The sequence below is a fragment of the Ictidomys tridecemlineatus genome, chromosome 11 (genome assembly GCF_052094955.1).
Source record: "Ictidomys tridecemlineatus isolate mIctTri1 chromosome 11, mIctTri1.hap1, whole genome shotgun sequence".
Lineage (NCBI taxonomy): Eukaryota > Metazoa > Chordata > Mammalia > Rodentia > Sciuridae > Ictidomys > Ictidomys tridecemlineatus.
In genome coordinates, this window is record NC_135487.1 from 47257841 (window position 1) to 47280753 (window position 22913).

Sequence of the window (22913 nt, forward strand, 5' to 3'; positions counted from 1 at the left end):
TTCCAGAAACACCCTCACAGCCACACCAGAAATAATGCTTAACCAGATAGCCCCGTGTCCCGTGATCCAGGCAAGGAGACATATAAAACTAACACCGCGAGGTTATACAGCCAGAAGACAGAGGTTCCGTTTCTCCTGGATGATTTGGAGAAACTGAAATGGAGAAAGAGAGGATGTGCTTGAATCTGCCTCTGCATGGAGGAATCGGTCCTGAGTATCTCCTGCCTCTCCCTGCAGTGAAGTGACCCTGCTGGCCTACTCCAGAAGTCACAAGAGGGCTCCCTGGCCTTGGGCACATTTGGTTCACTTCAGCCCTGGCCATTCATTGGCCGGGCCTCATTGTCTTGGGGTCCTTCCCAAGGGCTAGCACCTGTGTGGCACACAGCCAGCCCCTCAGCCACACAGGTAGCATCTCTTCATCTTCACACTTCTTTACAGGAGGTCCAAGTGACAGAACACACCGGACTTCCATTTTCTTAGGTTCTCTCCAAAGACCACTTTGCCCTTTTCTACTTTCTCAGTTTCCTGCCTTCATCCATGGTACTGAGGCCGAATTTCCAATACATTAATTAGGTAGAAGTTTTCACACACACACACACACACACACACACACACACACAAAATGTTAATGATTCCTTGAGGCAGTGCAGGAGGTGACTCTGGAGCTTCTGGTTTGGGAGAACCCAGCATTTCTTCTTATTTTCCCTCCAGATCTGTTATAACAAGAAGAGCAAACCTTAAATTTTTATCACTGTAAATTGGCCTGCATTCACAAAGACCACGTGCCAGGCACTGGGCTAAGTTCCTTTAAACTCTTTTCTCACTTGAGATTCCAGAAGGAGTAAAGACACATGCTCCCATCTGTCCCCCTGAGGCTTCCCATTGCTTTTCCCCCCTCCCCTGGAAAAGAAGAGGCATCTATAAACTGACAGCGAACTGTGCGCTGCAATCAGTGCCCATGAAGGGACCCAGGACCTGGTGTCTTACACGTTCAGCTCAGAGAGAGCTGCCTCGCTCTGTTGTACAACTCAACCAATTCACCCAGGCTCCCAAAGAGGCCAAATCCTCTTCCTCACTTGTCCAGAGAAGGAATGGTCAATGGGCTCTGGGCAGGGAAAGGTAGGAGGGATTTTTAGAAGAGAGAGAAACCTTTTTTGGGAATTCACCCATGTCGTGTCCTAAAAGGAGGATGGGGAGAGGATGGCAGGGGAGGAGGAGAAACGAATACTGGAAAGTCCCCAGGGAAAAAGAGCAAGAAGCTCCATGCTGCCCATGGAGACACAGACCTTGGGAGAGCAGGCACGTGTGGGGCAAACCGTGCACAACAAGGAGGCACCAGGAATGGGCCTGTGGGGGAAGAGAAAGGAAGAGGTGCTTCCATGTGCCTCACTGGCCTGGGACTGCCCAGGAGCTGGAGGTGCCCCCAGGCAGAGTGGCCCTCAGGCAGCATCCTGCCAGGAGAAGAGACTCAGGAGGACCACGGCATCCCTGATAACACGAGAACCAGAAGTAGGGGAGGCTGGACTCTGCACCCCCACTGCCCAGCTGTGGTTGTCCCCGGCTCCTTGGCCTTGGAATCTACTCCAGAGAGGAAAGGAGAGGGGAGACCAGAGATGATTTTGAACTGAACTTGAACCCTGTTATGATTTGGATGTGAGGTGTCCCCTAAAAGCTCACATGTGAGACCATGCAAGAAGGTTTGGAGAAGAAATGATTGGGCTGTAAGAGTTTAGCCCAATCAGTGAGTTAATCCCCTGAACTGAAGTGGTAGGATATGGCTACAGGAGGTGGGAATTGGGGTGTGGCTTTGGGTCTATCTCTCTGCTTCTAGATCACCATGATGTGAGCTGCTTCCCTCTGCCACACTCTCCCGCCATGATATCCAGCCTCACCTCGAGCCCTGAGGAATGGAGCCAGCCTTCTATGGACTAAGACCTCTGAAACCATGAGCTCTCAAATAAACTCTTTCTCCTCTATAATTGTGCTGGTCAGGTCCTTTAGTCACAGCAGCAAAATAACTGACTAAACAGACCCATCATTCTAAATTTGACAAAAGTCACCAACTAGACTGAATCTACCCAAAAGTGCCTAGTGAAGTTGATTGCCATAAGACACCTGGGGAGCTTAGAATCAAAAATTAAAGTCAGCTTTCGAAATACAGTTACATTTTTTACAGTCATCACAGACTTTCTCCAGCTGTTAGTCACCAGTAGTCAGGGAGCCCTGACCTGGGACACAAACAATGACTCCCTCATTGGGAATGATAAAGGAAAAATTATTGCATTTCCTATAGCAATGAGGAGAAACCATAAATAACACCTGAAAGTTGTCCTATAAAAATAATAAAGATGATAACAATTGCTACCAAAATTGAGAAGCCTGTGCCAGTTTTTGTTGTTTGTTTGTTGTTTGGTTTGGTTTGGTTTTTGTTTTTGCTGTATGCACCATTTATAAAAGTTGTTTTACTTTAAGTAGATGAAATTATATCCTGCATCAGAACAGAGAGGTTACTCCATGGGATTTAGGTTGGAAGGAGGATCACACCACCATTCCCCCCCCCCCAACCCCTTCACTCAGTCCATATCAGTTGAGGTGAAAGAAAAGGTCATGGCTGGAGGCCAGGCCCCTGGTGGAATAGGAGCTGCTCATCCCCTACCCTTCCCGGATAACAAACAGGACCCCTGAGCTCTGGCTCCCAACAATCCAGAGTGGACCCAGGGGCCAGAGCTGGAGCATAGCAAGTGAGGCCTAGGGTGCAAAATTTAAGAAGGTATAAAACACACTCAATAATCAATATAAATAATATTTTTATGCAACATTCTAAAACAAACAATTAATGTAAAAGTATTCACAACAGGGCTGGAGAGCCCTTGCCTAGCTTGTGTGAGACTCTGGGTTTCATCCTCAGCACCGTATATAAATAAATAAATAAAATAAAGGTCTACCAACAACTAAAAAACATTTTAAAAAAATTATTCATGACAAAATATCAGAATTTTAAAAATACAGGTCTGGCTTTACTGATTTTTACTTTTCCCTCAGGCCCTTGTCCCATGTGGCTCTGCATGTCACTGCCGCTAATCCTAAGAAGAGGGAAGAAAGCTGTCCTTCTTCACAGGCTACATGATTGTCTCTGAAGAAAATTCAAAAAAATCTATTTTAAAAAAAAGAGTTCTTAGAAGTAATAAATGAGAATAGCAAGGGTATGAGTCTGCTGGGGTTGTCATAATAAAATACCACAGACGGGGTGGCTTAAACAATAGAAATTTATTTCTCACAGTTCTGGAAACTGGGGTGCCTAACAGCAAGGCACCAGTGAGCTGGGTTTCACTCTGAGGGCTCCTCTCTTGAGTTGTAGGCAGCCACCACCTCACTATAGACTTGCAGGATGCTCTGTGCATATGCCATGGAGAAAGCAAGCAAGTTCTCTAATGTCTCCTCTTATAGGGATACTAATTCCAGCATGAAGGCCCCATTTTCGTGACTTCATCTAACCCTAACTACCTCCCAAAGGCCAGGTTTCCAAATACCACATTGAGCAATTAACACTTCATCATACAAATTTAGAAGGAGAACCACAAACATTCAATCCACAATAACAACATGGTCAACATTCAAAATCAATCATATTAATGGCAGTAATGAATGATTGGAATTCATTTTCTGAGGTACTATTTACAATGCCCTCCCCAGGATACTTAGGTACAGATCTAATAAAATGTGTTCAAGATCTGCATGTTGAAAACTACAAAATGTTAATGAAATGAAAATAAGTAAGTGGAGACATATGCCATATTCTTGAACCAGCAGACTCCCTATTGTTAAGATATCAGTTCTCTATGAGTTTATCTGTAGAGTTCAATGTATTCTAAATAAAAAATCCCAGAATCATTTTGTGTGCGTGTGTGTGTGTGTGCATATCAGTAATTTGGTTGCAAAATTCATATGGAAAAGCAAAATGACCAAAATACTTTCAAAAGAGAGAAACAAAGTTGGAGGTTTCACTCCATTGGATTTCAAGACTGACTGACTTTAAAGCTACCATAATCAAGACAGAGCAGTATTAGCAAGGAATAGATACCAAGACCAATATAGCAGACTAGAGACCAGAAACAGATCCACACCAATGCAGTTGATTCGTTTGTGACAAATGCGCAAACGGATAAAGTCTTTTAAACACCCAGTGCTGAAAAATGGGCTGTCCACTGGCATGAAGAAGAAAGGGGAGGAAGAGAAGGAAAAAGAGGAACAAGAGGAAGAGGAGGAAGAAGACAACTTGTATGCATACTTCATTCCCTGTACAAAATCTACATTTGCTGAGAGCCATTGCCAAGTAGGAATGACGCATGGCATGACTCAGGTCATTTGCAGTGACATTGCATGTAAGGTGACCTTGCTCAAGGACCAGGGCAGATCTGGGTTTAGGGCGGATCAAATGTTATCTGAACTGAGGATATAGCTCAGTTGGTAGAGTGCTTGCCTTGCATGCACAAGGCCCTGGGTTCTAATCCTCAGAAGCACATAAATACATTATATATATATATATATATATATATATATATATATATATATATATATATATATATATTATTGGGGATATATTATATATATATTATTGGGGATTCAGAGCCCTGTGGAGAGTGTGGATTTTGCCCAGAACGTGTGTGTAAAGTGCTGGTGACAGTTCGAGAATAAAGAGTTGCTGTTTGAATCTACAAGGTGTGTGTGGCTCGTGATTTTGTACCCAGCCAGACTGCGGCGTACATTAAAATGGATCATAGAACTAAATGTACAGCCTAAAATTATAAAACTTCTAGAATAAAGTATACGAGAAAATCTTTGTGACCTTGAGTTGTGCAAAGAGTTCTTGGGTACAACAGTAAGAGCATGATCTATTTAAAAAACAATCCATTGGCCTTTATTAAAACTAAAATCTTTGACTTGTCACACACTGCTAAGAGATGGAAAAGATAAGTTATAGACCAGAAAAATTACTTCCAAACATATACAAGGAACTTGTATTTGGAATATATAAAGAGCACTCAACTCTCAACAATAATAAACAAATATCTAAAATTAAAAACAGGCAAAAGATTTGAACAGACACTTCATCAAAGAGAAATAAATTTAACCATACTTCAGTTAAAAATAAAATTTTAAAAATTTAAGAAATTTAGCTAAATGATACTATATTTTACAACATGGAACGCACACATTAGCAAATTGGTTGAAATCACTGCATTAAAGATTCAACACAAATAATATGCCTAAGGAAAGCCACTAATATGCCTAAGGAAAGTAGATAGAAAAGATAAAAAGTAATGAAAGAAAACAGAAACACACAACAGAAATTAATAAAGCTATAAATTGGTACTTTGAAACACAATAAAACTGAAGACTCCCTAAGGAGACTGGTCCATGGCACAAATATGCCATCTCAGTAATGAAAAGAGGGACATAGCTATTGATGTGGTCATCATTAAAAATCATAAGAGAAGTTCGTGAACTAATTTTATGCTGATAAACTAGAAAATACCAACTAAATAGACAAATTCTTTAAAGATTCCAACACAAAGTGAAATAGAAAATCTGACCTGTCTGATTGAAAACCAGTTAAAATTCTTCCCACTAAGAAAGTGCCAGGCCCTAATATCTTCAACCATATCACCAGGCACAGAAGGAAGGGAATGCAAATAGCTCCCAACTCTTAGAGAACAGAAGATGAGACACTCTTTAATTATTTTACCAAATATCAAAACCTGAAAAGGACATGAAGGAAAGCTACAAGCTAATCTTATTCCTGGACATGGATATAAAACTCCTAAAACCAAATGTTATCTGAGCTGAGGATATAGCTCAGTTGGTAGAGTGCTTGCCTTGTATGCACAAGGCCTGGGTTCTAATCCTCAGAAGCACATAAGTACATTATAATATATATTTTTTTCTTCTGAATATATAAATATATCTGCCCCTGGGGTGGACTCAGCAACACATTGAAGGCAATAAATGAAGAAAAAAAATTGTATCCATTATGAACTATATAGAATAATAATATAAAATTCTAACTTTAAAAAACAAAACAAATATCATCAAATCCAGTGAGATAGTAAAAGAGCATTTAGTATGAACATATCGGTTTCATTCCAGTAAAGTTAACTGAGCATTCACAAATCAAAGTAATTCACCACATCAAGAGGATTAGGGAGAGTGTTTGCATAGGATAAGTCGTCAAGTTGTAGATTTATTTTGTACTCACCTATATATGTGTTATATCTCATAATCTAAAAAATTAATAGAGTGAAGGTACTTGAGGTAGACTAGGTGACCCTGAAATTGACAGCTTTTATAACTGAAGATATTAGACCGTACACATTTTGAAAAATTAATTGTGTGCCTGAGCTTGAAAGCTTGGAAGAGAAATCCTCTGGGTATGGAAGGAGAGCAGACGCTGGGGACCAAGGATGATGTGGATGTTGTAGTAGGCTTGGGTGGGGGCTGCAGTGGCAGTACAAGTGACAGGGCCCTGGGTGTTACTGCCTGTCAATTTAGGGTGTGGGAGATTAATCACTGAACTTTGGACATTTTAAGCTCAAGATGCATGTGAGACATTGAAGTCAAATAGACAATTGGTGGTTCAATATCTAGGCTCAGGGGGAAACACAAGGTTGAGATTGAAATTTGGAAATCTTAAAACTTGAAACTCAGAACTTGGCATAGGACTTGGAAGACTGCCCTCAGGAGCTCAAACCCTGCTAGTGCTCTGTGCTTTTTTCTGCTATAGTTCTCTCTGTTATTGTTGGCATGTTTCACTGTGTGCCTGTTTTTCCCTCTCAATTTAAGGCAAGGAACATTTCTAAATCCTTACTATGGAATGCAAAATATATATATATATATATATATATATTTTTTTTTTCTTTTTCAAAAACCAGTTTATTGGAACTACTGATGTCAAGAAGCAGGATGCCAGGAGAAATTTGGTCAGGCAATGGAAAAGCAGTTGAGCCTGAGAAAGGGGATATATTGAAAAAGGAAGAATGGGCTTCTAAGAAGCCACCCAGGAAGCTGCAGAGGCAGGTGTGATGTTGGGAACTGGAGGAGCTTTCAAAGAGGAGGCTGATGCCAGCTGGGCTGAGACTGTCCTCTTCCCTTCAGGCTCTGACACGTGGCTCTTGGGAGACACAGTTTGATTGATGGGTTGGCAAGGAAAGTCCCTCCACCTCCTACCAACCCCACCTGCCACACCTGGCCCCAGGTAACTATAGGGGTGTGATAGAAACAACCCACACCCTAAAGGAGGATCTGAATTCCTTCCTCTTTGGTCATCAGAGAGCATCTACTCTGTGCCAGCAGGTCAGGGAGCCTCTGCACCTTGAGTCCATAAATATGCTTTCAAATGCCCTGAACCACCTCTCCCTGAGCCTATGAAAGGTCACTTAAAGTCTCTCCTTGTATAAAGGAAAACAACACCCAGCTGATGAAAGAGACGACTCTGTGTTCCCACGCTTGCCTATGCCAGGTGCTTGCTGCCGGTCACTGCGCGGCTCATCCTTCCTTCTGAATGGCATTTTGCATCACTGCCAAATCCTGAGGAGCCCTCAGTGGCCACACCTGGGACATCTAAGGATAAGGTAAAAAAGGCCAGGTCGGGGCAGCGTGGGCACCAGGCTCATGATGCAGGGGTTGCTTATTGACCTGCCAGTGTTTGATCTTTGTGGAGGTCAAGGTATCCCCAGAAACTGGGCCCCAAACCTGAGTGTATGGAAGCTGAAAGGAGAATCAGGAAAACCTGTGAACTACATGCTCCTTTTCAACAGCCTGAGTACAGCTGGAGGAGACACTATTATAATATTACCTAGAAAGGAAGAAAGACAGACTCAAAATAATTGTACAGAGAATGTTCTGTAGACCCATAGCATGCAAGCAACAACTGCGTGAAGAAAAAAGACCTGATGAAAATTAACCAAGACCTCACATTGTATTTCCCAAATCATCTAGGACACTTATGCCTATCCTATTTTCTAAATAAATCTAAAATCTGTATGCCTATTCTTCACATATTTTGAAAAGTGCAAAACTCTCTGGAAGGACTTATGTGGATGAGTTCGTTATCCTCTTTCCTAATTTGGCAGACTGAGCTGGCATTTCCTATTCAAATATTTTTAATAGCAATAGCAACTACATTTGCAGGACATGCTGGGCCTGATGTTCTTTGGGTTGGTATCAAGGAGGTGGTTGGTAACCTTAGTTGGAGCTGTCTATCTTCCAAAGTGGAGTTAGAAGCCAGATTGGGCTGTGGCATGAGAAGGGGCAAGAGAATGTAGCACATGAGCACAACCATCAAGGTGTTGGGTGTATCAGGACAATAGTAGGAAGTTTTCCAAAATGAGATTGCATTGATTTGCAAGGGCTTCCATAACAAAATACCACAGACCAGGTAGCTTAAACAACAGAATTTTATTTTTATTATTTTTGAAGTTCTGGAGTTTGAAAGTCAAGACCAAGGTGTCAGTAGACTTGGTTTCTTCTGCAGTCCCTCTCCATGATTTTCAGATGGCTGCCTTCTTGTTTCCCCGCATGACCTGTCCTCTGTGCAGACACATCCCTGGTCTCTCAGTGTTTCCAAATGTCCATTTTATAAGGACAACACTTGAATGAGATTCTGGCCTACCCTAAGACTCTCATTTTAATTTAATTTCCTCTTTAAAAGTCCTGTCTCCAAAGATATTCACATTGAGGTACGGGGAGTTAGGACTTTAGTATAGGAATTTGGGGTTGGAGGATACAATTGAGCTCATCACAAAGATCAAGGAATTTTTTTTCTTTTAATATGCAAGAAACATATTTTCAAAAGTTGTTACATTAGTCCATTTTTTTTGTTGCTATGACAAAATATATGAGATTGGAGGAGGCTGAAACATCAGGTGACCCCATTGGTTTGGACTCTGGTGAGGGCAGAGATGGCATCGTGGTGGGAGCCCGCAGGAGGGAGAGATCCTACTGCCACACAGGAAGCCAAGAACACTTCAGAGGCCAGCCTCTAGCTTTTAGAAAAATTTACTCTTGCAAAAATGAGTTTAAGGTCACACAAAAACAACCTTAATCCCTTCTGAAAACAGCGCCCCCCCGTGACCTAAGAACTTCCCACTGGAACCCACTTTTAAAGGCCCCACCACCTCTTGCACCACCACACTGCGGACCAAGCCTACAACACATGAACTGTCCAGAGACAATCCGTAGCAGTTGTGAAAAGAGTCCACAGAGGAAGAGAACAACTGCTAGAGGAAATCTCTGGGCTGAGGCAGAGTGGGTGCTGGGCCCAGGGAGGGGAGCTCTGGGCAATAGGAGGAAGAAGGAGGACAAGAGGGCACTGCAGTCTACTTCTCTGTAACTCAAGTGTGGGAAGCTGGTGGGTCTTCATAGGACTTTATCTGGAAATACAAAGTAGAACCATTTTTGGGGGTAGTTTGGCCACAGATGTCAACAACCTCAAAAATGTGCAGCTATTTGACTTAAAAATTTCACTTCAATTAATTTATCTCAGGGAATAATTAGGGGTGTCCACAGTAATAAACACTGCTAGACAAACAAAATCATGGTTTTTTTAATAATAAAATGAATATTCAAAAAATGGAGGCCTTGTTAAACCAAGGATCGTGTGTTCTTAAAATACCTGTGCCCAAGTTGGCAGAGAGGGCACACAGCTGGTAGTTATGGAAACATGTTTATTAGGAGAAATTGTGCGATGGTGTAGCCCAAAATGAGGAAATGAGAGGTAGGCAATTATACAAAGAATAATCATTCTTTTTTTACAAAACAAATGTGGTAGACAAATGTAAAAGGGGGGACTGGGCTCCGGAGTATGTGTGCATTGGGGGACAAAGGTTAACTGTGGTGATCTCCGGGTGGTGGGAGGGAGGGAGCTCATTTTTCTCTTTTTGCTTACCTATAGTTTCTAATTTTTGCCACAGTGAACATATTATTTAAGCAACAAGAGGGGGGGAAGCAATAAAAAAAATTTTAATGCACCACCTGGATTTCTTTTCAGAACCATTTTGCTTAAAGAAAACGATTTTTCATGACCTCCTAAGAGTCGTTTTGTAAAGGATGCTGTCACGTGGAAAATAATAAAGGACATGTGAGTCTGCTCCCCGTAGACGGAGAAGACAGCAGAGGTGCCATGCTCCATTCCCAAGGCCTAGAGCAGTGTTTAGCACACAGTAGGCCTACAGTCAATGGTGGAGAAAAAAAAATGATTGGATGAGATGCCCTGGACCAGGAGGATTATGCAGTGTCCCTCAGAACGAGAAGTCACTTCCACAGAGCAACCTTGACATGAGGTGTAAAGTCATGTCTTGGTAGAATAACAAATTACCACATGCTCTGAATCCCTGATGTGGTTCCAGAGTTTTCAAAATCTAGAACTTTCCTTCTACAAAGGTTTTGAGTTTAGGAGAAATGTGAACTCTGGGTTCTATCCACTGCTCAGATTGCTGACCAACCCAGACTCCAGACTCCAGCAGATTAAGAGCATTTGCTTTCCCCAGAGTCTTTGAAGCCAAAAGGCATTGGTATGAATGATGGATCATCTTCAGAGATGTTCCATCTACTCTCCAGGCACATTCTCATTGCCCTGGTACCCTGAAGGCATTACTTAGGTGTCATGAAGCAGCCTTTTATATTCATGTTATGAGTTGGTCCAGCTATTTAATCTAGTTCTTAAGTGTAAATGTTCCCAATACCATGGGGAGAAAGAAAATGGGAGAATATTATTGAAATAGGGGACGAGTCTAATGTCTTTTATCTGCCAGAGTCAAGACAAGACTGGAGATATTTATTGGTTCAGTACCTCGGCAACATGGTATTAATTGTCTCTGAGTGTTTTGATAGGTAGTTAATGTAAGGGTATTAATGAAAACAGCCCCACTTCATTTTAAAATTAACTACTTGGCCATTGAACAACAGGAGCTGATAAATGATGGCAATAAATTTGTGATGGAGATTTATGTCCTCGTAACTCAAGGCTGGGCTGTGGGCATACTTAGATGGGTTGGGGAAATAAGGAATACCAAAAAGGAGATTTATCCCCCCCAAAAAAGTTTGCCCCCCCCCAAAATAGTGGCTCCATCCATAAGCAGCCACCTCTCTCTGGCTGCCAAAGGCTGCTGAAAACCTAGCCTCCCAGCAACAGGAGCAGGTCCCAGGGCATCCTGCAGGATTGAAGGTGTTTCTAAGGGGCCCACTTCAGCATGATGGTGGGGAAAGCAGCTCTGCCCTGTGTGGCCAACACAGCTGATGCTTCCTCTTGCTGCTCTCTGGCTAAAGGAAAGTCTACTCAGAAGGACTGGGCAGGAGGGAAGGTAGCATTTCTTGCACGGTTATCAGGCTCTGAGCTAGGTGCCTCATTGGCATAATTTTGTTTGATCTTAGCAACAATCTCAAGAAGTAGCTCTCATTAACCTATTACTACTTGATTTTAGAGAGGAGGAAACTGGAATTCATTGTGCTTGAGGGAGGCCAAGGGGCAAGAAGAATGTGGGTTTGAGAAACATGGAAACCAGAATTTGAAACCCAGGCATCCCCTCACTAGCCGAGCAATTTCAAGGACATTATGTAACCTTCTATGCCCAGTGTTTATCATCTGTCAACAAAGGGAGCTAACCCAGTCAGGCATCACAAGATACTCTGGTGGGTTATGTCAAAAAATAAAATGAATGTGGACTGAGATGAGATTCCAAGCCAGGCTTTCCTGACTCCGAAGTGCTCATGACTAAACCAGAGAAACCCAAGACCCTGAAGAGACACAGAGGATGCCAAATGCAGAACAGTGAAGGGGCCAAACAAGGAGCAGAGAGCAGGATCCATATGGAGAGAAGCGAAGACAGCAGAGGCTAGGTGAGTGGTGCACTCCTGTAATCCCAGTGGCTTGGGAGCCTGAAGCTAGAGAATCACAAGTTCAAAGTCAGCCTCAGCAACTTAGTGAGGCTCTAAGCAATTTAGAGAGATTCTGTCTCAAAATAAAAAATAAAAAGGGCTGGGGATGTGGCTCAGAGGTTAAATGCCCCTGGGTTCAACCACAAAAACAAAAACATACAAACAAGACAGAGCAGAATTATCCAGGACCAAGAAAGATCCCAACAAGTTTAGCGGCTAGACAGACTTGAAGATAGCAAGGATATACCTGCTATGTGGAAATGGTAGAAATTGGAAGTGAGGGAAGTAACATTGACCCCTGAGAGCCAACCTATATGCTACAGTGGCCCCAGCAATCTGAGCAAGCCTAAGTGTCTAATTAATGGTCTGAGAGGGGAAAGTCTTGGAAGGGAAGACACGGACATAAGAGAGAGTCAAAATTGAGGCCATTAGACATTCCAAATACTTTCCCCTGTTGCCAGGACCCTTGTGTAGGAAGTCATTGGCAGAAGGCATTCTCACTGGGCATTCCTAGAGCAGAAGTTATCCTGCTGCAGGAAGACTGATAGGGACAATCACAAGGATCTAGGAAAGAAAGTTCATTGGAATTAACTGAAGCCTGTCAGCACTAGAGAAGCTACTGACAGTAAATTTTGGGCATTGGAGATCCTGTGTAGAGATGGAATGCAATCAAGTAGTACAGAACACGGGCTGGGTAGATAAGACTGATGGAGCACCCACCTATGGTGCAAATATCGAGGATTCAAAGAAAATCAAAATATTGTTTTAAGTTGAGGTGCTGAAGAACTTATTCCTGACCCCAGGAAGGCTGGTGTGGAGGGCAGTGGACAGGTATTTCTGACATATGGCGGTCAGTGCTTTGATAAAGCATGGTCAGGGACCAAGAGCATCCCTGAGAGGTACCTAAGCCATCAAGGGTGGTTGGAAAAGGTTTGTGGAGGAGCAAACACCAAGGTGAGACAGAGAAGACAGGTGGTAGCTGATCAGGACAAGATAAGGATGTCCCTGGCGTTGACCTTCTTTAAATCTTTTTCTATTTAGTAACCTTGCATAAAAGAAGAACTATATGGGCTGGAGCTGGAGCTCAGTGATAGAGCGCTTGCCTAGCACATGTAAGGCACTGGATTCAAACCTCAGCACCACATAAAAATTAATTGATTAATTAAAGGTATTGTATCCATCTATAACTAAAAATATATTTTAAAAAAAGAAGAACTATATTCATGACTCAGCTCTTCCCTCCCTCCCCAGCTCCTCATTTCTCATCACTTTCTGCCTCACAGTTGGACAGCAACTGCATCTGGTCACCCATGTATCTCTATTGCTTGTGAGTATTTGATATATAGACACATGTCAGGTGAAATACCCCACCATGCCTTAAGGTGACTAGATTCTCTTCACCCTTTAAGAGTTGAGCCCATGGTATTAGCTGCCTGCCATTGAATCTGCTGTGTGTCTTATTGCTGTCTTGCCACCTTATCTGAGATTTACCTGTGGGTCCGTTTTCTTCACTAGACAGTGCACTAGCTGATGTCAGGGATTATGTGTCCTTTTTTATAGTTACAGTCTCTGGCAATCAACTCCTGTTTCATAAATTATTGCACAATGACTAATTGTGGAAAGGTGGGCCCAAAAATTTTAATCAAGTATTTTTTTTTCCTTAGATGAACACAGGATGCCCAGTGAATCTAGAATTTGAATTTCAGATCAACAGTGAACAATTTTTTTAGTGTAAGTTGCAGAAATTGTGTGGACTATACTTAAGCTATGGCAGAAGTATCTCATTGTTACTACACTTGGAATGCAATGCTAACTTGATATTCTATATTTTTATTTGTGAAATACCGCCCCCCCATTTCTCCTGTAGATTTAGAGGTATTCTCATGCTACTAATGAAAAATGGTGGGAAGCTTAGATCAAAGGATGAATTCCAGCATCAGTAATGGCCCAGAGTTAGAAACAACTTAAATGCATGTCAATAAGGGTATTAATTGAAGTGGAATTTTCTGTGCAACCTAACATTGAGATTAAGAGCATAGACCTAGAGTTAAAATGCCTTATATCAAATGCTGGGTGTACAGGACACAAACTATGAGACTCTGAGAAAAGTTACTTGACTCTTCTCTACCTCCATTCCCACATTTTTAAAATAGAAATACAAATGTCTACACCCCATGAGGATGAGAAGCTCTTTTACGAGGGCCTGGAAGGTAGTAATGTTCAAATAAAGACTGCAGTTATTATTGTCCTCATGCCTACTGCAGAATACTATGGTGTCATTAAAAATGCCTTTATAGATATATATTTACTGACATATAAAGATGTTCCCTATTTTACAAGTGAGGAAATCCAATCAAAATAGCATATAAACTGCATCCATGAGGCAAATAATTTTTGAGCAGGCACTCAGGAACAAGGCAGGAATGACCCCTCCTCTCATAAAAGTTAAGCTCATGAGCAGACAGACATTATAGAAAATTAAAATGTAATTAACACTGTGATAACAGCTATAGGCGAAAACAAATAAAGAATTTAAAAAATAGGCCTAATAAAAAGGGCTATTTTTCCAGAAAACCTGAAGGATGAGTGGAGTTAACGAGGCTAGAGCTGAGAAAAGAATAAATATTTGAAGTCTAGTAAATAGCATCTATGAAAATCCTGAGGTGGGGAACCGGGGTGGGGTGAAGGAAGTGAAGTCAGGTCAGTGTGGTGAGAGCCTTATGGAAGGCCGGGGAGGGGTGGAGCAGGACGGAACTGGAGGATAAGGAGGAGTTCGATCCCGTTGGGCTTTGTAAACTATCAAAAGTTGAGTTCCACAGCGTTGTGTGGTTGGACCTTTATCCTAAGGTCCTCTGGTACAGTGCTACTCTGTCCTCTTGGTTTCACTCACTCAGCTTCAGAATTCTGGACTAGAGTTGTCAGTGCCTGGATTAAAGCTCTGTGTGTCCAGGGAGGGGACAGGGAGGACTCCCCCTTGAACCCCTCCCTCTGCCCTGAAGACCTGCCATGTGGGCTCTGAGGCCTGGGCCCTCCCCTCCAGCTGAATCCAGGGAGCCTTTGTTCACCTCATCTCTCCTCATTGCCCTTGGCCCTGGAGAGTGGTTGCTGGTGTTCCCCTCATGAGGGTATTTCTCAAGACTTTGGCAAAGGGGATGTCCTCTGACTCTTCCCAGGAGACATGGTTAGGGGGTGGGAGGGTAAGTGCACATGATAAATTCACTCCAGCATTCCTATCTCTTGGAGTCTTTGGATTCTTTCCTTTCCTTGATATCAAGGAATTTATGACATCTCAACTCTGTTTAATGTTGGCCACCAATGAGTCCAGAATTCTGTCAACCAACTGAACAAACAATGGTGTCTACTCCCAGCTGCTCCGAGCTAGCAACAGAATCTGGAGTCTCTGCTAAGTGCATCCATGTCAACGACTTCAGCATGGTCTAAAATTATGTTCCTCTGCCCCTAGTCAAGAGCCTGCAGAGTTCATCCCCACGCATATTCCCCAGATCTTTGAAGGTGTAAATTAACAAAACCTTGTAAATCGTTTGTTATCTATGCCTTCTGCTCCCAGCCTTGACTTTTCACTCCCCACCTCCCCAACAGGTATGTAGGTCAGATCCTAGAGACAAGGGAGGTATGCCACAGTGCAGATCGTAAACAGAACAGATCCTTCTTTTGGCATGACCCTTGTTTTAATTCTTTTTCGATTTTTACTTTTTAAAAAATAATTTATTGTTGCATACTAATTATATAGAAAAGTGGGCTTCATTGTGCCGTATTCGTACAAGCATGCAACATAATTTGATCAACTTCATTCCCCAGTACTTACCCTTCCCTCTTCTTTTCCTCATCATCAGTGTTAGTCTTTGGAGAAAGGGAGTGACAGTATCTTTAAGAGAAAAAAAAAATCACAGGCAGCAGTGAAGGAGGAGTGCTGCTTTGGCTGGAACAAGAACATCTGTGAACTCGCTCAATGTTCTCATATATCCTCACTGCAAGTCTTACCTTATCAATGCCTTAGCTTTCTCCAAAGAGGCACGACAAGGCTGTGAACTCAACCAATGTAACTCTACAAAGCTCAGAGTCCACTGTTTTGTTTTTGGTTTTCCATTCTCTCAGCTGTACTTTTAAAAAAATGTTTCATATTTTATTTAGAGACATGGTCTCACTTAGTTGCTTAGTGCCTCACCATTGCTGAAGCTGGCTTTGAACTCTTGAGCCTCCTGCCTCAGCCTCCTGAGCCACTGGGATTACAGGCGTGCACCACTGTGCCCAGCTCAGCTGTATTTTTAAAGATTGGAAATTCATTTAGCAATACATAGAAAGTTCCTGAGCGCTAATGTATGCCTTCAATTGAGAATTTGGGGATTTTAACTTGTCATATTTTCTCTCTCTCTCTCTCTCTCTCTCTCTCTCTCTCTCTCTCTCTCTCTCTCTCTCTCTGCTAAAGATCAAACCCTAACCCTTGTGCATGCTAGCAAGTGCTCTACCACTAACTTATGCCCCCAACCCTGTCATTCTCTTGTTAATGGACTTCCCTGGGTCATTAGAAGGAGGCCCTTTCCATAGCCCTTGAATAGTTCATCTTGCACACAGATGGATATGTGTCCCAGGACAGTAGTTACGTGCTGCTCTGAAACTTGCCTTGCATTTCTTCTGTGCTTCTTCCACAGGACCACAGGAGATAAATGAGAGGTTCTGCTACTAGGGAACATGAGCTCCTGTCTCTGAATCCTAAAAGATGGATCACTGTCCTCAGCTCCTCACCAAGGCAATGGGATCAACCACAGATTGCTACCATAGAGTTTCTCTGACTTGAAGAGGCTGAGACATATTCCCTGGCACAAATTTCTGAATCTGTGAACTGCAAGAAACAGAAACAGATTCTGCCTAACTTAAAACAGGAATTCTTTGGAAGGTATTGGATAGCACATTGACTTGGAAAATTGTCAGAAACAAGGCAAGGGTAGGCAGTTGGAAAAATTGGTCAAGATGTAGCCTCATCCAAACAAAGGCATCCTGCACGAATCACCTGCCTTCGCTCTAACAGGGAAACCAGCAGTGGAGAGAGGGAGTGAACTCCCCTAAGGATTTCCAGAAAGAAGTTTGGTTTGGGGAAGCCAAAAAGCAACAAATGGTCAATATTTTGAGAATGTGTTTTCTTTCAGGGTGCCACACAGCACCATGACGATGGCAGAGGGAAGTGGGGAGGTCACGTTGACTCCTTCAAATTGATCTGGAACTTCTGCTGTCCCGGCTCACCCAGGCTTCACCTAAAGTGAGCAGGCTGCAGGCTGCTTCCCCAGGCAGCCCTGTCTCCTTGCTCCTGGCCCCCGCCCCCCCCCCACACACTCTTACCTTCACCATCAAGGGTATCTTTTTGTTGTTCTTACCTTGTTCTCAAGGCACAATAGTCTGGCTTTACATCTGTGTATTGCTATGTCCTGACTTAGGCTTTTGAAACTCAGAAGACAAGAAATTAAATTATTTTTTCTACATTCTACATTGGCCAGAAAACACAACACATGTGTTGCCTGTCAGTTGGAGGAACATTTATTACAGAACAATAGGAAATATCAAGAAAAAAAATTATGTAAAAAGTACTATCCTGCAACATTCCTATTTTTGCTAATGTGTATTTTAATTTTTTTTTATTCATTAAATCAAATTACATTATAGTTTAAAAGCCAAAATTACTCAGTGGGATGAATCTGACGTAACTTTCCTATATATGTATATGAATACATCACAGTGAATCTCACCTTCGTGTAGTCCATAAGACTGGGATCCTAATTAGAATAAGATATATTCCAAGCTTGTATAAATATATCAAAATGATTTCTACTGTCATGTATAACTAAAAAGAACAAACAATTTTTTAAATTTACTTTATAAGGTAGTGAGATCTCCATCAACAGAGGTATTCAAACAGAAGCAGATGTCCATCTACTAGTGATGCAATAAAAAGAACTCCCCATTGTTAGAAGATAAAAATGAAATGATGTTTAAGGTCTCTTCTAAAGCCCGTATTTTATACTTTTTTTAAATTAAATTTTTGTTGGCTCCACAGTTGTTGGCATATCATGGAAATATTTTGAGGTCTCACATAATTATAAAAATTTAAAATGGCCTCCCTGGTTTCTAACAAATCAATCAACATTTTTAATGGGACTTATTCTGAATGCCCAAGATTGGCAATTTCCAATTCTAGTGGTATATTGGCTTTGGCACAACACTTTCTGCTACAAAGACTTTATTGTTCATTTCTATTTCTTCTGGCCTCTGCCCCATCTTCTCTGGAGTGTAGGTTTGCTTATTTATCCCAGACGAGGAGAAAGAAACGTTGCTCTTACTCTGATTTGTTGTATGTCTTTAGAAACACTGAAGAAGCCCTGGACTTGAAGCAAAGGTGTCCATCTGTCTAGGGTGGGGACCCAAAAAGGCACTCGAGCTCTCTGAACTTCTGTTTCTTACAAGCAAACTAAGGAGGGATGGTCCTCAATCATAGCATGCAATCCTAATTAAGCTAAAGAACCAGTTTGGGGTGTAGCTTGATCATGAGGTCACAGTGCCATGGCTCTGTCCCTGTCCTTCTCTCTGCTCTATCCTTCTCTAGGGGTCAGTTCCCACCCACCCTATTCCCCTAGCTCCCATCCCTTTTTCTGGCTCCTCCCACTCTTGGTAGCAAACCCCACAGCAGTATGTTCAGGCTTCTGTTCCACACACTAGGCACCTAGGTCACGTGGCCAGCCTAAATGGTTACACTGAACATATAAAAGCAGCCAGGGCTCCCCTGGAGGGAAGGGAGAGGCCTAACTGTTCAGAGAGGGCAGCAGAGCCCTGGAAGGGAGTCTCTTCCAAGTGAAGATCTGGGCACTACTTCTGGGAGAAGGAGATAGAGGAATTGAAGCTGGGAAGCCTCCACCATGTGGCTTCTATTCCTACACAGGTCCTAGGTTAACATCAAAACCACATGAGAGCATGAAGACAGCAGTGCCCTCTGCCTATAAATTGCTGGACAGGACCTGCAAAGTAGGGTCCGGGGAATAATTTGATTCCTGTCACTTTCAACATCCTACAGAACTCTGAGCCTTGGTTTCCCCATCTGTAAAAGGAGAATGTCACTTAATCATGGTGTATGCTCATTCAGATTTATTTACTCTAAATAGTTTTTAGCTGAATCCATGCTAGAATTGAGTCAGCTGTTATAAAACCAGTTTGAGCTGGTAAATTGGAAGGTCTTGTTTGCAACCTTAAGAAAACCACCCCTAGGCACAGCAGTAAGTTTCAAGTAACCAGAGCGCTGAGATTTCAGATGGAAGGAATGCTTTGTGAACCAAATTTTTAGTAACATATAGAAAATCAAATTCATCTGTGCATAAGTCATCATGCCCTGAACCCTTAATCTCCATATCTCTGATGCAGAAAGATTAATCTTAGAAGGAATAACTGACAACCCATTGCCTGAGGCTGCAGAGAAAATGAAAATGTCCTCTTCAAATGTGATTCATATTACAATACTTATGTACATTCTTTGCTATCTGGTCTTGTTTGAATGAAAGGGACTTAGTCACTATTCTGTTAGAGGGCATGCTTTTTTTTCTCCACTTTTTTTTTTTTTTATTGTATCACTCTCTGAATTGTTAGAAGATAAAAAGAGGCCTGTTTCTTGCTAACACAATCTTATCTACGAGCCAGGCATTCCTAGGAGGTAGTATGGCTCAGTGGGCTTTTGTCAGATTGTCCCATGACCAAATTCTGACTCAGCTATTTACTTAACCTCTTCAAGCTTCGGTATTCTCATTAGAAAAGCTGGGGTGATAACAGTGCCCACTTTACTGTAAGAAATAAATGAGATAATGTGTTTTAAATGCAAAAAGTAAGGCATTATTTAATTTCTGAAATGGAAGTAATGCACTTATGTTGGGAAAGTACCAGGGTAGGCTGATGCACACATTCTAGTTTTAGACCTTGCTCCATCCTAGCTTGCATGTCCCAAAACACAAGGGACCTGGAATAAGAGTGCTGACAGAGGTGCCTAGCTCATGAGTAACCTGTTTTTCATCGTACTCCAACTCGGTCCTATACAGAAGGATCATGTACACATTCCTGGACATCTCAACCTGTATATCCAAGTTCTGTGCAAAGACAACTCCTTACAATTAGGACTATATACACCTGCCTGCCATTACCTCTAAGAGATGGGCTAGCGAAGTGGCTGTGTTATCTATGAAAGCAAGCTGGGCCATTTGAGCAGAAACTTCAAAGTTTCTGGAATCAATAATATGGCCTCTAAAAGAATGAGGAGCCTAGGTGATTACATCACCTTGACCTCATGGATATCTCAACCTGAGGGGAGAGTACAGCTATAAGAGTGTCAAAAGTGGGTTGGGGGGGGGGCTCAAAAGTATGGGACCCAGGAGAGAAGACCCAGGTGTCTGAATCTAATAGTGGTGCTGATGTCCTCTCTTGAAAACTTGTCCTTTAAACAGTTGAATGACTAAGGTCATGTTTTTAAAATAATAGCTTTATTGAGATATAATTAACATACCGTACAATTCACCCACTGAAAGTGTATAATCCAATGGGTTTCAGCACATCCACAGAGTTGTGCAACTAGCACACACTCAACATGTGTAGCCCAGAGACAGCCTGAGAGGGGGAGACTGGTGCTGCTCTTCCTCGGGGCATCTCTCTAAGTCTCTTGTCATCTTAGTGTGTCAATGAACTGACTGATTCTAATACCAAAGATCACAAGGTATCACAAGGCTCCAAAGTGCAACCCAGTATCTTCATTGGTTTTATGGTTTAGATATGAGGTGTCCTTCTCAAACTCTGGTGAGACAATGCAGAATTTTCCAAGGTGAAATGATTAGATTATGAAAGGTATAATTTGATGGCTTAGTGAGTGGATTAATCCTCTAATATGGATTAATTAGGTAGTAACTGTAGGCAAGTAGAATGTGGCTGAAGGAAGTTGGTTACTGGGAGTGGGGGTGTGCCTTTGAGGCTTATATTTTGTTCCTGGTGAGTAGAGCTTTCTCTCTCTCTCTCTCTCTCTCTCTCTCTCTCTCTCTCTCTCTCCCCCCCCCCCCTGCCCCCTTCTTGGTTGCCATGTCCTGAGCTGTTTCCTTCTGTGTGCCCACTGACCATGATGTTCTGCTTCACCCCCAGCCCAGAGTTATGGTCTTGGCCTACCATGGACTGAACCTCTGAAACTGAACCAAAATAAACTTGTTCTCCTTCTTGTCAGGTCCTTTGGTCACAGCAACAACCAAAGCTGACTACACCAAATGGGGTTCAACTAAGAAATAGTGTTCTTAGCCAGGTGCAGTACCTATAATCCCAGCAGCTCTGGAGGCTGAAGCAAGAGAATTCCAAGATCAAGGCCTGCCTGGGCAACGTGGTAAGATGCCCTGATTCCATGCCAAAAAGTGGGGAGAGGGGAGATGTTGAGAGCCACAGCCAAAGGAGCCAATCAGCTAGATGTTGCTGGGGCCGCTGTGAGCCAATCATCAGCCGGCAGCTGGAAGTTTGCTGGGGCTCCTTTGGCTGTGGCTCTCAACATCTCCCCCTCTCTGTTTAAACAACAAGCATGTGGCTTAGGGACTGTGCCTGCCTTAGGTTGTCCAATACTACATATGGACAACCTAAGGAAGTGACATTTTTTCAAACTGAAGGGAAAACAGCCTCCAGATTCCAAGCAAGAGGAAGATATCATTTCACTTTTTGCAGGAGCACTGGAAGATCGCTGCAGTCTGCCCTAGGGTACTAGTGGTGGCTTGGTTTCTGCAGGCCTGGAGTATGCTTTGATTTAGAATCAAGTCAATTTGTGTCGTCATCTGTAGCTGTGGTCTCCTCAGTTCTTACAGTGGTGCATTGTAATAGTTATAAAGCAAAATAAAACTTGGCATCTCCATAATGGTACCTGTCCTTCACTATCTAAACCTCAGCTCCTGAGTTGGGTTGGTTCATGCAGATCAAAAGGAGTGCCAAGTGAGCCAAATTCCTGAGTTTCCCACAGCAAAGAGTCAGAGTCTGGATGACAAGGAATTCATCCTAAAATATAATGAATTAGATCAATCTTTGAGTTAAAAGATTATGGATTTATTAACAAGGCTAACTATATATTTACTTAAAATTATATATGTGTGCTTGTGTACTGAAATATTTATAGATATCATAAAATCACACGAAATAGTCACTTTCAGTAGATGAATATATAAATGCAAAAAAGATTGTCATCATGGTGGAAGTCATTGTGGTAGATTGTCATCTCATGGAGGGGGAGTGTCTGCTCTGAAGATCATCTTGGGCAGCTGAGAACCAAGAGCATCCAAGGGTCATGTTGCAGAGTGCAGATAGAACAGGCCAATGTCCCTCACTGAGCCTCAGAATAATTCTCAGCTCTCGTGAATATTAGCACAGCCAGTGCTTGGGATGAGTGCCTTTTCTTCTTGTAGCCTCATTTTATCACTTTGTGAGTTTTGATGGTATTAGCAAATTTGTAATAGCTTCTCCTTCTCTGCTTCACAGTAGATCAAACATTAGCATTAAATGGGCAGTTTATGATTTTTCCTTAAAATAGAATCCTAATTGTGTTTAAAACTACCTTCTCCCTGGGTGGATTTTCAATAATAATGGCCCAAATGCTGTAAGGTTTCTGTCCTTCAAGAAGTAACAGGCTAGATCTGGCTTCTACGGAATTCCAAATAAGTAGCTGGCCTTTTCTGACCCTGAGGGAAGCAAGCAGACTTCACATGAACTGAAGTTACCATGTATTTGAGATTTTGGATTCAACTCAATCAATATTCTGTACATTTACCAGGTACATGATCCAACAGTTTGCTTGAGCCTGAGGTTCCACTAGCATTTGGGTAGTGAAAGCTTTATTTGTATGGTTAATATATAAGAACCAGGTCTTCAGATAACATTCATACTTTTTGTTCCATCGGTGCTGAAAGCTCTGTCTTTGTCCCCATGCC

The 22913-nt window shown here is 42.3% G+C and overlaps 1 long non-coding RNA gene across 1 annotated transcript; it reads right to left on the reverse strand.

Moving 5' to 3' along the window:
* Nucleotides 1-8435: 8435 nt before the first annotated feature.
* Nucleotides 8436-18533, reverse strand: LOC144368075 (uncharacterized). The gene is made up of 2 exons (XR_013427832.1): nucleotides 15758-18533; nucleotides 8436-9428 (listed from the first exon to the last, which is right to left on the reverse strand). It is a non-coding gene; the product is annotated as an uncharacterized LOC144368075 (long non-coding RNA).
* Between the last annotated feature and the right edge of the window lie 4380 nt (nucleotides 18534-22913).